This window comes from Helianthus annuus, chromosome 11 (genome assembly GCF_002127325.2).
Source record: "Helianthus annuus cultivar XRQ/B chromosome 11, HanXRQr2.0-SUNRISE, whole genome shotgun sequence".
Lineage (NCBI taxonomy): Eukaryota > Viridiplantae > Streptophyta > Magnoliopsida > Asterales > Asteraceae > Helianthus > Helianthus annuus.
The window spans coordinates 186,864,133-186,877,315 of record NC_035443.2 but is presented as its reverse complement, the minus strand read 5'-3'; the positions used below and the strand labels follow the sequence as shown (position 1 = coordinate 186,877,315).

Genomic DNA, 13,183 nt, shown 5'->3' with positions numbered 1-13,183 from the left:
GCATGGTAGTTCGTAACAGTTATGTGTAAGGTGTGATTAAGGTCTAATTCATTTTTACATGTCTTAGAATGTCATTAATACGACTAGCAAACGGTGGGGTGGGTCAGGTTGTGTAATGTGTCCAAACTGTCAGGACGGGTTGGGTTGGGTTGGGTTTGGTTGTGTAAAGTGTCAAATTCGGGTCGTCTCTGAATCGGCAGCTTTTAGAAAAACATGTAAAATGGATTGGGGTCAAAACGGGTTGGGTCAAAATGGCGGCATGGCTACTGCTGTGGTAGCACCGACGGCTCCAGGTAGATGACCCTTCTTGCTTAAAATGACTTTAGTCCTTTGGTGGCTTTTGTATATTTGCTTTTTCCTGTGTAGGTTTCTGATTCCCGTTTTCTTGTCATTTTCCATTCCATTCCATCCTTCATCTGATTTGCTTCTTTTTGCGTTTGATACCTCTGTCTCCAGTTTGTGCACAGTCTGCTAAAGAAAAAATACGTATAACGTCATACAGTATTTCAAGAATATCAAAACAGGGTATCAGCAAAACAGTACAATGGATTTAACTAACCTTATTATCCTTAGCACACAGAGTACTTGTAACTGTAACAGTTAAAAAATTTATTAACTCACCAAAGTGTCCCGCAAAAATAACATTAGATAGACCGAAGTGTGACACCCATGTCATAAAAATACCAAACTTGATCCACTTGTAATGATTTGGTTCCATTTGCACCTTCCAAATAAACAATCCAGATTGCCAACCTGTCAGGTGACACAATGCCTTCCCTTTTGTCAATCAAATAATAAGCCCAATTTGATTTCTTAGTTGACTTTTGCTTATGACCTGAATTGACCATATCATTATTAAGATTTCCTGCCATATACATCAGATATTGACTAGCAGAAATCTGATTTTGACTATTACAAACTTTATATTCCAACTGCTGTTGACTTTGGCCCTCCACCCATTGCTTCCTAGCTCTATGTGACTATGTGTCATTGGGAACCAGTAGTTATGCAGTTTCTTAAATATATATCAAACAGTGGCTGTTAAGTATGTCGTAGAATCTGTTCAAAGTAACTTCACTAACATTCATACCTTTTACTTTTAGTATGCAGAATATTAGTTGCCACAACTTTTTTCTTTCTGTCATACGTGTTATATTTCTACTTATATATTTTGCTTATATGAAACTTGATATTCAGTAGAGGAAAATTGCTACATGCTATACAAGGAAAAAAAACTTATGCGCTACTGGAAATTCCCGTTTCTGTTGTTAAAGTTTCAGGACCCCATGTGAGAGTTTGATTAATTATATGGTCGGAGTTGCAAGCTTAAACGGGTTAGTGTTTGGGGTAAATGGGTTTAGGACCACATATTACTCACAAGATTAAAAACGTATCCAAAAGGGTTCAACCCGTTTATGATACTCATAGCACGTTTAACTTACCGTGCTAAATAGATAAATGGATAGTGCCAAGGGGTGTTATGGAGGTGTTGCATCAAGTAAAAGCTATAAAGGCTGGCGCTTTATACATTTGTTCATCAGTGTCTCTGGCTGCGTTATGTGGGTTTGGAATTCTTGCAGATTGCCATCTACTATTTTACTTGTGACATTGGCTTACTTATGCAGGTCAATTCAAGTCAAAGGTAAAAAATATTAGAAGTCAAATGCTTGTGGTCAATGGTCAACTTTATGGGAGTTATTGGGTCAAAGTTTGCTATGAAAATGATAAAGGGAGAAGCAGGTTAATAAGTTATCTGAAAGTAAAATACGGACAAGGGATGAATGACCCTGATCCTGGCAGTGAATGTAGAACATATATGGGTTTTGATCATCTGGATTTGGTCAACGCTTCTAAAAGGTGGGCCGCAGTCAACCAGAAGTCAATGCAGTCAAAAGTCAACACTTGAAACATGAGAGGTCAATGCAGGTAAACACTCCAAAACAACATGAATTATAAAGTCAAAGTTGGAATTCTACTATGTTACCATACTAGGTTAAAACCCCGTGTATTACACGGGTTAAACAAATAACAATATATAATTTATGTTTATCATTTTCAAACACTAACTAATCTAAACGAAATATGATGTTAGCATCGTTTCATTGGATAATGTTCATGTTATCATTGTTTCATTAAATAATGTTCATCTTATACATAAGAACCTTGATGCCATAAGACGTAATATAAACACAATTACATGCATTGTTTTGTGAGAAAACCAGAACACTCGCATTTCTATCCCTATAATTTAATGAAGACTAAACTAAGAAAATGGATTTAAACCTACTTAGTGTAAATAATTGTAACAGTAATAAAAAGAATTAATAAAAAACTTGCAGATTTGCAAACATGTTTTAGATTGTTTTATAGTAAAAATAATATGTTTCTTACATTTGAGAATGTTAGGTTGCATCCATCAAAGCGGCATCACCAGGTAGGTCGAGTGCTGATGTGCCAACTTCAGAATCATCATATACACTGTCCATATTCTCATATAATCTTGTCATACCAGCAATTTCTCCTACATGATTATGCTTTTCTTTTAACTGCAACTTTAAGTGTATCATAAACAGAGCATTAACACGAAACCCTAGGTTTCCTAATCAATAGTAACATAGGTTGAATGTAAAAATCACCATTTTCTTGAAGTAAATTCTCAAATTTTAAAACACATTGTTTTTAAACTTTAACTTGAATCTTATTTTCCTGAAAGCAAATTAAATTAGTAAAAATAACTTTTAGGAAGTAACTTCAAACTATACTTGTATGTCTAATAATTGTTGATATACTTGACCGTCCAGTATGATCATTTCAATATAGGTTTCCTTCGGATTTAAGCGTACAGTTTGTTTCCACAAACGAATGATCCGAACCTTGAGTGTGTAGCTTTCCTTTAACACATCAAGATCACCAATGAGGGTGATGTTATTTAGAGCCATTGAACTGTAGATGAGGAAAAAAATAATTTAGTGAAACTGGTGCACAAAATTTTAGTAAATCTATAAAATAAAATTGACACAAGCATTATGCAACAGATAGTTAGATAATAACACCGATCACATAATAGCTCCATTAGTTGAGTGAAAGAAAAAATTTATTTGGATTTGAATTTGAAATCTCAAATATATCTATAACCAAAAGCGATGAAAAATAGTGAACACTTTAATCGTAAAAAAATTGAACGCAGGATTCAGCTTTACCTTTACATCTCCGATTGAGAGTGAATTTTTTACCCTAACTTTTCTGATAAAAAATCGTGAAAGGGGGGAAAGGAATGGCGCAAAATGGAAAACGTCAAATGAAGAACATGATTTGCGGAATTTTTATATATTATTTGGCTTTTGTATAATTAGATAGGATATTTTGTTTAAATAACTAGAGGGGAGATGAATCGTAGGAGATAATGCATTCATATTATTTTGTTTAGTTGTTAGTTATTTTGTTTAGAGTTAAATGCCATTTTAGTCCCTGTGGTTAGGGTTATTTTACCAGTTTAGTCCAAAGGTTTCATTTTTAACCTGTGGCTCCAAAAAGGTTCCACAATTGCCATTTTAGTCCACTTGGTTAACTTCATCCATTTTTTCTGTTAACGAGAAGGCCAATTCGGTCATTTTGTATGTAATTCTGTTAACTAAAAGGGCAATTCAGCCATATAAAATGACCGAATTAGCCTTCTCGTTAACAGAAAAAATAGATGAAGTTAACCCAGTGGACTAAAATGGCAACTGTGAAACCTTTTTGGACCCACAGGTTAAAAATGAAACCTTTGGACTAAACTGGCAAAATGGCACAAACCACAGAGACTAAAATGGCATTTAACTCTTTTGTTTAATAATTAATAAACCAAAAAAAATTTGTGATACCAAAAAAAAAATTAGAGAATTGTTCCTCCAAAACTTTGGATTGTAAAGGGTGCCACATGGCAACCCAATATCTTCATTTATTAGATAGGATAGATGAGTGAGAGCATAAACAAAACTGCTTTCCGCTTTGGGTACAACTTGTGAAGCAGAAGGTACAATTGACAATGCACTGGAAATAAGCAGATGATTTCCTGTTGGGTTGGTTTTGTATCTTCTATTCAGCACGCATTCCCAGGTACAAACTTTAGAAATGTAAACTTGCGCTTAATTTTTTTTGGAAGTTGAGAAAAAAATTCAAGTGTTGACTTTTTGGTCAAACTGGCAGGTCGAATTTTGATGCGATGGTAATAGAACTCTATTACAGTAATGAGCATGAGATTAGTTAATCTAAGTTTTATTTGAATTCGGCATGTGTTTTTCCGCATCCAGATCCAAAAGGTTTGAAACCTTGCCATTTTCATCCGGCTCGTTAACTTTATCCATTTTTCTCCGTTAAGTCAAGGGTATTTCCTTCTTTTTTGTTAACTTAAAAGGCGATTCGGTCTTTTTTACTTTATGTACAAGCATTTAGCATAATGTACAAGTATTCAAAAGGCCGAATTGCCCTTCAAGTTAACAAAATAGAGAAAAATACCCCTCACTTAACGGAGAAAAATGGATGGAGTTAACGAGCTGGATGAAAATGACAAATTCCAAACCTTTTGGATCCAGATGCGGAAAAACAAACCTTTGAACGAAAAGCGTAAAACTGGCCAAACCTCAGGGGACGGAAATGACATTTTACTCTTTTAGATTTTAATATTTTTAGTGTCGGTTATCGGGTATTTTCGGCCCGGCCCAGATTATGCTCACCCCTAGGTTAAAGATATAAATATTCACATTCACAGACATGATACAATACAGAATCATATTATAACCCTTTATTCATCTCCCAAAATCATGTTTATAACTTACTTATCTTAACAAGACCCATTTCCTTTGCTTTAGCCCTTAGCAAGTGTTTCTGAACCTTTCCGGTAGCCGTTTTCGGCAACAGCCTGAACACAACTGATTTGGGGACCCAATAAGCCGGCATCTTCTCGCGACAGAACTTCATTATATCCTCAGCGATATTACCCTCATCTCGTTTGTCTACCGGCTTCTTTAATGTCACAAAAGCACACGGCGATTCGCCCCATCGACTATCAGGCCTTGCCACCACCGACACTTCAGATATTTACGGATGTTGATACATAGTATTTTTGACTTCTACACTGCTGATATTTTCACCACCCGATATTATTTTTGACTTCTACACTGCTGATATTTTCACCACCCGATATTATAATATCCTTTGACCGGTCTTTAATTTCGATATAACCGTCTGGGTGTTTAACCGCTAAGTCACCCGAGTGGAACCACCCGTTCGCAAAAGTTTCAGCGTTATCATTCGGGTTCTTTAAGTAGCCTTTCATTACCATGTTTCCACGAAACATGATTTCACGGACGGTTGTCCCGTTGGCCGGGACCGGTTTCATGGTTTGGGTGTCTACAACGTCTAGGTGTTCAAGTGCGGTGGGACACCTTGGCGCGCGTTTAGTTTGGCTTGGGTTTCGGGAGGGAGGAGGTCCCACTCGGGCTTCCATGCGCATATAGTTGACAGGCTGTAGGTTTCTGAGAGGCCGTATGTGTGGGTCACACGGAACCCGTTTTGGGACATTTTGAAGAGAACGGATGGCGGTGGGGCGGCTCCGGCGGTCATGACGTGGACCAGGCGGGGGAGCAGGAGGATAGTGTCTTCGGGTGGGGCGTTTACTATGGTGTTGAGGACTACGGGGGCGGCACAAAAATGGGTGGCGCCTTGATTGGCTATGGCCGAGTAAACACCTTTAGCGGTTACCTGCATAAAACATCAACAAGAAGTTATGGTATACCAACTTTGTAGCATACACCTCGAAATATGCGGGCCATGTGGTGGTTTAAAATGGGTTCGGGTCAAAATCATTGCAATGTATTTTATTCAATAATCATCTAACCTGATGAACAAAATGATTTACAAGGTTTTATGTTTTAAAAAGCTACTTTGGGGTGCTTTTGATCTCTGTTTTTAGATTGAGTAAAATGCCATTTTTGTCCCTGAGGTTTGGCAAGTCTTGCAACTTTCGTCCAAAGTTTTGTTTTTCCGCATCTAGATCCAAAAGGTTTGAAATTTTGCCAGTTTCATCCGGCTCGTTAACTCCATCCATTTTTCTCCGTTAAGTTAAGGGTATTTCCGTCTTTTTGTTAACTTAAAGGGCAATTCGGTCTTTTTAGAAGTATTTGGTCTTTTTTTTACATAAAGTGAAAACGACTGAATTGCCCTTTAAGTTAGCAAAAAAGACGAAAATATCCCTGACTTAACGGAGAAAAATGAATGAGTTAACGAGCCGGATGAAAATGGCGAGATTCAAATCTTTTGGATCTAGATGCGGAAAAACAAACCTTTCGACGAAAGTCGCAAAATTTGCCAAACCTCAGTGACGAAAATGACATTTTACTCTTGTAATTATACCGACTATTAATGTTAATATAGTTAAAGGATTAACATTTCTTTAAATAGACAAAATCATGCTTTCAGATCGACCCGACCTGACCCCTACCATTTTGAGTCATACAACGAGTAATTTGTTCGACCGAACCTGTAGGCTGTAACCTGAACCACTCATATGTAAAGAAAAGAAGTACCTGTCGAAGGCATATGTTGGTCCCACAAATAGCAGCAAGAGTCCACGCGAAACACCAACCATTGCAATGAAACATCGGCAACGTCCATAAGTATACAACTCCTTCAGGTATACCCCACACGACAACATTACTAGTAGCCGCCAGATAAGCACCGCGGTGATGCAACACCACCCCTTTAGGACTAGACGTCGTACCCGAGGTATAACCCAATGCAATACTATGCCACTCGTCTTGCGGCGGTTTCCATACGAACTCGGGGTCACCGGATTCTAGAAACTTCTCGTACTCAACCGCACCTTTTGCTAGAGCGTATTGGAGATTGTTTGGATTACAGTCGACGCTTTCGTCTTTTGATGACAACTAGAAGCGGAGGTTTGAAGTTGGTTTTGATTTTGTCTTTTAGAATCTTTAAAGCTTCTTCGGCAAGTTTGAAGAATTCTTGGTCAACCATTATGACTGCGGATGATGAGTGTTCTAGAAGGAAGCCGATAGTGGAAGCGTTTAGACGGATGTTGACTGCGTTTAGGACTGCTCCGCTCATTGGAACTCCGAAATGGGCTTCGTACATTGCTGGAGTGTTTGGTGCAATCACCACCACCTGACAGTTTGAAAACCATTTGTAAATTTTGACTTTCATGCATAAGAAAGCAGTTGTAAACTATACTTAGAAATTTAAGAAAAACGCATCTCTTGACGATGAAAACTAATTCAATTGACCTTAAAAGTCAAACTGGTCCCATTAGCAGTCGTTACAAGATATCAGTGACAACGTTGATTGAAGTTCGCGAGTGTTCTAGTTTTGTATTGTTGTTGTTGTGTATTTTAGGCAGCGGTGACGCTTGAGATTTCCAACCGAGGGGTCGAAAATGCATATACCCAAAAAAATTTATAAAACTGGGGGGTCGAAAACGTATATACCCAAAAATTTCTATACGAAAACTACATACTCTCCACTACTGAGCAAAAAGTCCGGGGGGTCGGCCGCTAAGTGTATGTTTACAATTTCTCATTACCGTGCAGAAATTAAAAAAAATAGAGAAAGTTGAAACCAAGATTACTCTTGATTTCATGTCAATGAACTTGTTAAATTTTGTATCCAAACGCACTAAGGGTGGAGGGAGTGGTCAATCACTGGTGAGTGTTTAAGTTATTTTCTAGCCAATAATATCATGCCACGTCAAGTCCTCACTCCACTCCCCATTTTGCATTCAATCACTGGCAATGGTCAAACACATGGAGAGCAGTAAAGAATTTTTTAAAAAAATGTGATTGGTTGAAAGGGGTTGGGGCCCACCATTCACCCTCTCTCTCCCACCTCTCCCTCTTCTTCACCGAGTCGGTGAATACTCACCGCCCACACCACTTCTCTCCTCCTCCCCGCTCCCCGATTTAACCCCGGCATCCATTCACCGATCGGTTAACTCGACTCCCCGATAAACTCCCCGCATGCATACCGTCCCCCCTAAGGAAGTAAACTCAAAAACTGCAAGAGTTATGCAAGAAAATATAGGGGTGTGCAATAACCGAACCGTTAACCGAAACCGAACCGAAAACCGACAAAACCGAACAGAAATTAACCGAAATCGAATTAACCGAAAGTCGGTTAACGGATATTTTTTTACCATCGGTTAACCGAAATTAACCGAACCGAACCGAATCATTTATTTTGTTTATATATTTCTAGCTTTTATATCTCTATTTCATATATTTCATGTTTTATACTTTCATTTCATGTAATAATACCTTCATTTCATTTATTTATACCTTCATTTCATTTATTTATACCTCCATTTTATGTATTTAAACATCTATTCATGCATTTATACCTCCATTTCATTTATTTATACATCTATTTCATGTATTTATACATCTATTTCATGTATTTATGCCTCCATTACATGTATTTCTAAGCAAAAAAAATTAGTCCTTGTTTGAATTGGTTATTAACCGAAAATTAACCGAACCGAACCGAAAACCAACAAATTAACCAAATTAACCGAACCGATTAACCAATGACTTCGGTTACGGTTACGGATAATGCTAATAACCGAACCGAACCGTGCACACCCCTAAGAAAATATGTGCATGTAAAATTTACTGTCAAAGAACTGTGAACTTTGAATTTTTTTTTGAAATCAGAAAGTTTTCTATTATGCCCAAAGTAGAGTAGCTTTATGCTAAAAAGAGTAGCTGAACTTCCATTATTATCCCAACAATAACATCATGCTTATTTTAGTAAACTATAAATTTTAGCTGCTTTTAGTATTTCATCTTATAGACTATTTGAGTTCTAGGTAAACCTGGTGGTAGTGCTTAGTATTCCAAACCATAGTAGATTTACATGTTTTTTTTTTCCATAATTCAGAGGTCTTAATTAAGTATTTTTAAAGTTAACATAATCACTAAACCACTTCTTTCTGACCCCGACCGTCCCTATGTGGCTCATTGGCGATGCATAGTGGGGACACGGAGGGGCGCCGACCCCCCGAACTTTTCGCTCGTAGTGTCCAGTATGTAGTTTTCGTATAAAATTTTTTAGGTATATATGTTTTCGACCCCCCGGTTTTATAATTTTCTTTAGGTGTATACGTTTTCGACCCCACGGTCGGAAATCTCAAGCTTCGCCACTGCTATGGCTTAAAGAAACAATATACAATGGCGCTATTTATACGTCCCCTTAACTTTTAAAAAAAACTTCAAAAAGAAAGATGTAAAAATTTTACAGTAAAATTCAGGTTGGGGAGCTCTATAACATCCCTTGGCATATTTTACAAACATTTTTAAGCACTATTTTCTTCCCTTGTGTGATCGAATTTTTTATTAAATTCTTTCAAGTTCATAATTTCTTTTTGTGTTGACAACCTATAGATTTATCAAGAAAAAATTATTGAGAACAAATTAAATTATATAAAAACTGAATAAATCAATATAACCCCCAAACACCACTTAATTCTTAATCAATTATTTGAGAGTAAATTATAAAAATCGTCCTTTATGTATGTCACTTATTGCAAACTGTGTCCTTTGTCTTCAATAATTACAGAAAACGTACTCGATGTTTGCAAACCCTTGCGAATTATGTCCTTTAGCCCTAACTTAGTTAATTTTTGTGGTTAAATCTGACCAAATTGACCTCACATGACGGTATTTTGTGGTTAAATCTGACCAAATGGACCTCACATGAGAGTAAAATGACCAAAATACCCTCATGTGGGGTCCATTTGGTCAGATTTAACAACACAAAATTAACTGAGTTAGGGTTAAAGGACATAACTTACAAGGGTTTGCAAACATCGAGTACGTTTTCTGTAATTATTGAAGATAAAGGACACAGTTTGCAATAAGTGATATACATAAAAGACGATTTTTGTAATTTACTCATTATTTGATCATCTAATTCCAACCATCAAAATTATTCCAATAATAATCACCCCACACCCAAATACACCCTAGGTCAAACAAATTACCCAAAATCAAAATCCTCAAAACAGAACAATTACTTTGACTTTTTACCATAAACCTTGGTATTTACCAAAATCATAGCTTAAACATTCCAACACCCTTTTACCCCTTTTAGCATCACCAACATTCACATCCATCTTTAACAACTTCCCACAACTTTTACTATTAAAACACATCAAGTAACAATTCCCTTTTGTTATTCACCAACTTGTTATGACAAATTTCATCAAAAAAAAAAAAAAAATTATAAGAAGATTAAATAAATAAAAATAACCTCCAAACACCACCTAATTCTACCTTCAACCTTCAATCAATTATTTGATCATCAAATTCCCCCCACCAAAATTATTCCAATAATAATCCCAAAATCATCAAAAAACAAAACAATCTTTTTGACTTTTTTCAACTAAACCTTATTAATTACCAAAATCTATCAGTAATCACATAATATCCAACTTTAAAAAACTTCTAATAATTAATAAAATATTAAAATCACACACTTTATAATCAAACGCATGAAGTAACAACAAGTTTAAAATAGAAATCATTACCGTTGAACCGAACCCAACGGAGTGATTGGAAAGAGCGGAGGCTAAGCGGCAGCATCGACGGTACGTCTGCTGCCACGTGTACTGAACAGAAGCGTGGACCACCGATCTACGGTTAGGATGAACCAGAGCAGCTCGTTTCAAGAACCAAAGTGGAGTGAGTGATGTGTAGTTTGCTTCGTTTTTGGGTAGATCATCGATGTCTCTCTCTTCCATGATGTTGTGTTTTTTGAGGTTGGTTGTTTTTGGGATGATGAGTGTTGTGTTGAAGAGGAAACGTTGAATATAGATGAGTTGGGTTTATATAATATCATGAGTTTAAAGGTACTTTTGCCACGTCGTGATCGAGTTTAAAGATGGTTTGGACCCAAGTTCGATTTCTACCCTTTCGTTAGACTATATGTAGTGGTTAAGAAAAATAATGCCTCTATTATGGGGCATTATCCGACACGTAGCAACCCAGTCAGCATGAGGCGTTATTATAAAAGTGGCGTAGTGGAAATAATGCCCAAATAATGCCTCTTCCAATTATTAAAAAAAACTAACTAATTTCTTATTGGCCAGTCAAAGATCAGTCAACCCATCACACTTCCTTCTTGGCGTTTTAATAATAACGCTAACACAATTTTTTTTCAAAAATAACCCCCCAAAACGTCCTATGTAATGGGAGCGGGGGCGTTTTTTTTGGCTTTTTTTGAAAAATTAACCCCCCACTACGGGTGGTCTTAGTAGGTTTTATTTCACCGCACTGTCATACTTTTGGGTGAAGTGTTTATGGGCTTCGGCCCTAGATGAGGGTTTTTCTCGTTTCGGAGGCGAATGTATCCTGACATAGTGAATTTCGTCAGTAACCTATTTGGAAGATCCGTTGCAGGTTAAAAAGAATATAATATCATAAGAAAAGAGTTGTTTCTCTTTGAGTTCTTCCGATCAATTTGGTGAAATATAAATATATAATAGCCGACTTTTTGTCTTTTTACGATTCATTCAACTTTTTTTTACAAAATAAATAAATTGATTTAGATAATTTGTCTTTTTACGATTCATTCAACTTTTTTTTTTTTACAAAATAAATAAATTGATTTAGATAAAAAGTTAAAAAACAATTGATGCATTTGTCCGCATCGTAAGGCTACACCCTGTTACGTTAAAATAGAGAAGAGTATTTGGGATTTGGAATTGGTATCGAACTGGTACCGTATTAATACTCTTATCAATTTTTTCGTATCAAAATCTTTTTGGTACCAATTCGATACCTATTTTTGGTGTTTTCGGTACGGTACCACCGAATTTTACAAACAAATACCGGTACCGTACCGGTACCATCCCATTACAGTACTGTATAGAATGTTTTTGGTACCGGTATCGGTACCCATATTTGACGATTTTTTGTAGCGGTACTTTCGGTACACTAAACTCATCCCTTGTGTTAAACGTGTTGAATTTGATGGTTTGATGGGTTATGTATTTGATCACGGCTCTAGGGAGGAATAGAGTGAACAACCGCCCAGATCCAATCGGGCCCATTGTTGAATAAGTTATACATTTTGCTACTTTTCCTAGGCCTCTGAATTTTTGAGAATTATCAGAGATGGCCCTACACTTGGTTGATTGATTGGTTAAATCGTTTAACTCAGAGCACAACCCATATTTTTTGTTTGTGTCAAAAACATCAAACTCTTTAAGTTGTATAACCTGAACATTGACACATTTAAGATATTAAAGTAAATAAATAGTTAAAATGGTTGGCCGTTCTTCTATCAAGTTTGACAAAATAGCCTAAACTTTGTCTTTTAGTCTTTTGTATTGTTGAATTAACTTCACAAAAGAGTAAACTGCTATTTTGGTCCTGTGGTTTGGACACTTTTGCCATTTTAGTTCAAATCTCAAACTTTTTAAATCTGGGTCTCTGTGGTTTCACTTTTGTTGCCATTTTAGTCCAAAATTAAAATTAACTCCTATTTTACTATTAAAAGATGGTAGTTTTGTCTTTTTGTTCAGGGGTATAATTGTCCAGCTTTTTATAACAGTTAAATCATTAAATTAATTATACTCTTTTAATTCCTTTATACCCCCCCCCCCCATTTAGCAGTTCATCTTCCCCCAAAAAACCCAATTCATCTTCCCCAACAAAACCCTAAAAACGACTCACAACAAGTCCTCCACATCCTCAAAGCTCTCAAACAAGCTTCACACAACCTCCACCAAAACCCTAACCCCTCACAAACCGATAACAACACAGTTTCAACCGCATCCGAATCCGCCATTAAAGCAATTCTTGAGCTCGAACACGAATCAGAATCAATCCTCTGCAACGATCCGCACCTCCTCACACTTATGTAACACTCAACGACGTAAACACGGAATCAGATCGTTCATAAATCGTCGGTAAACCCCCACCCCCTCACACATATCTCTTCCCCTGTTTCATTTATTTTTCTGATCATTGAGGATGATGGTGATTTCTGTTGTACAGAACAATCTGAACAAGATCATTGTACAGAAGCCGGTCGACGTTATTGGCGGCAGGATTCTGGTGGTGCGACAGCGAATTAGGGCAGAGATCTTCGCGCGGAAAGCCATGAAGTTTGTTTTCCACCATTAAAT

The 13,183-nt window shown here is 36.8% G+C and overlaps 1 pseudogene; it reads right to left on the bottom strand.

Moving 5' to 3' along the window:
- Window positions 1-4,756: 4,756 nt before the first annotated feature.
- LOC118484344 lies at window positions 4,757-10,838 on the bottom strand (annotated as a pseudogene).
- Between the last annotated feature and the right edge of the window lie 2,345 nt (window positions 10,839-13,183).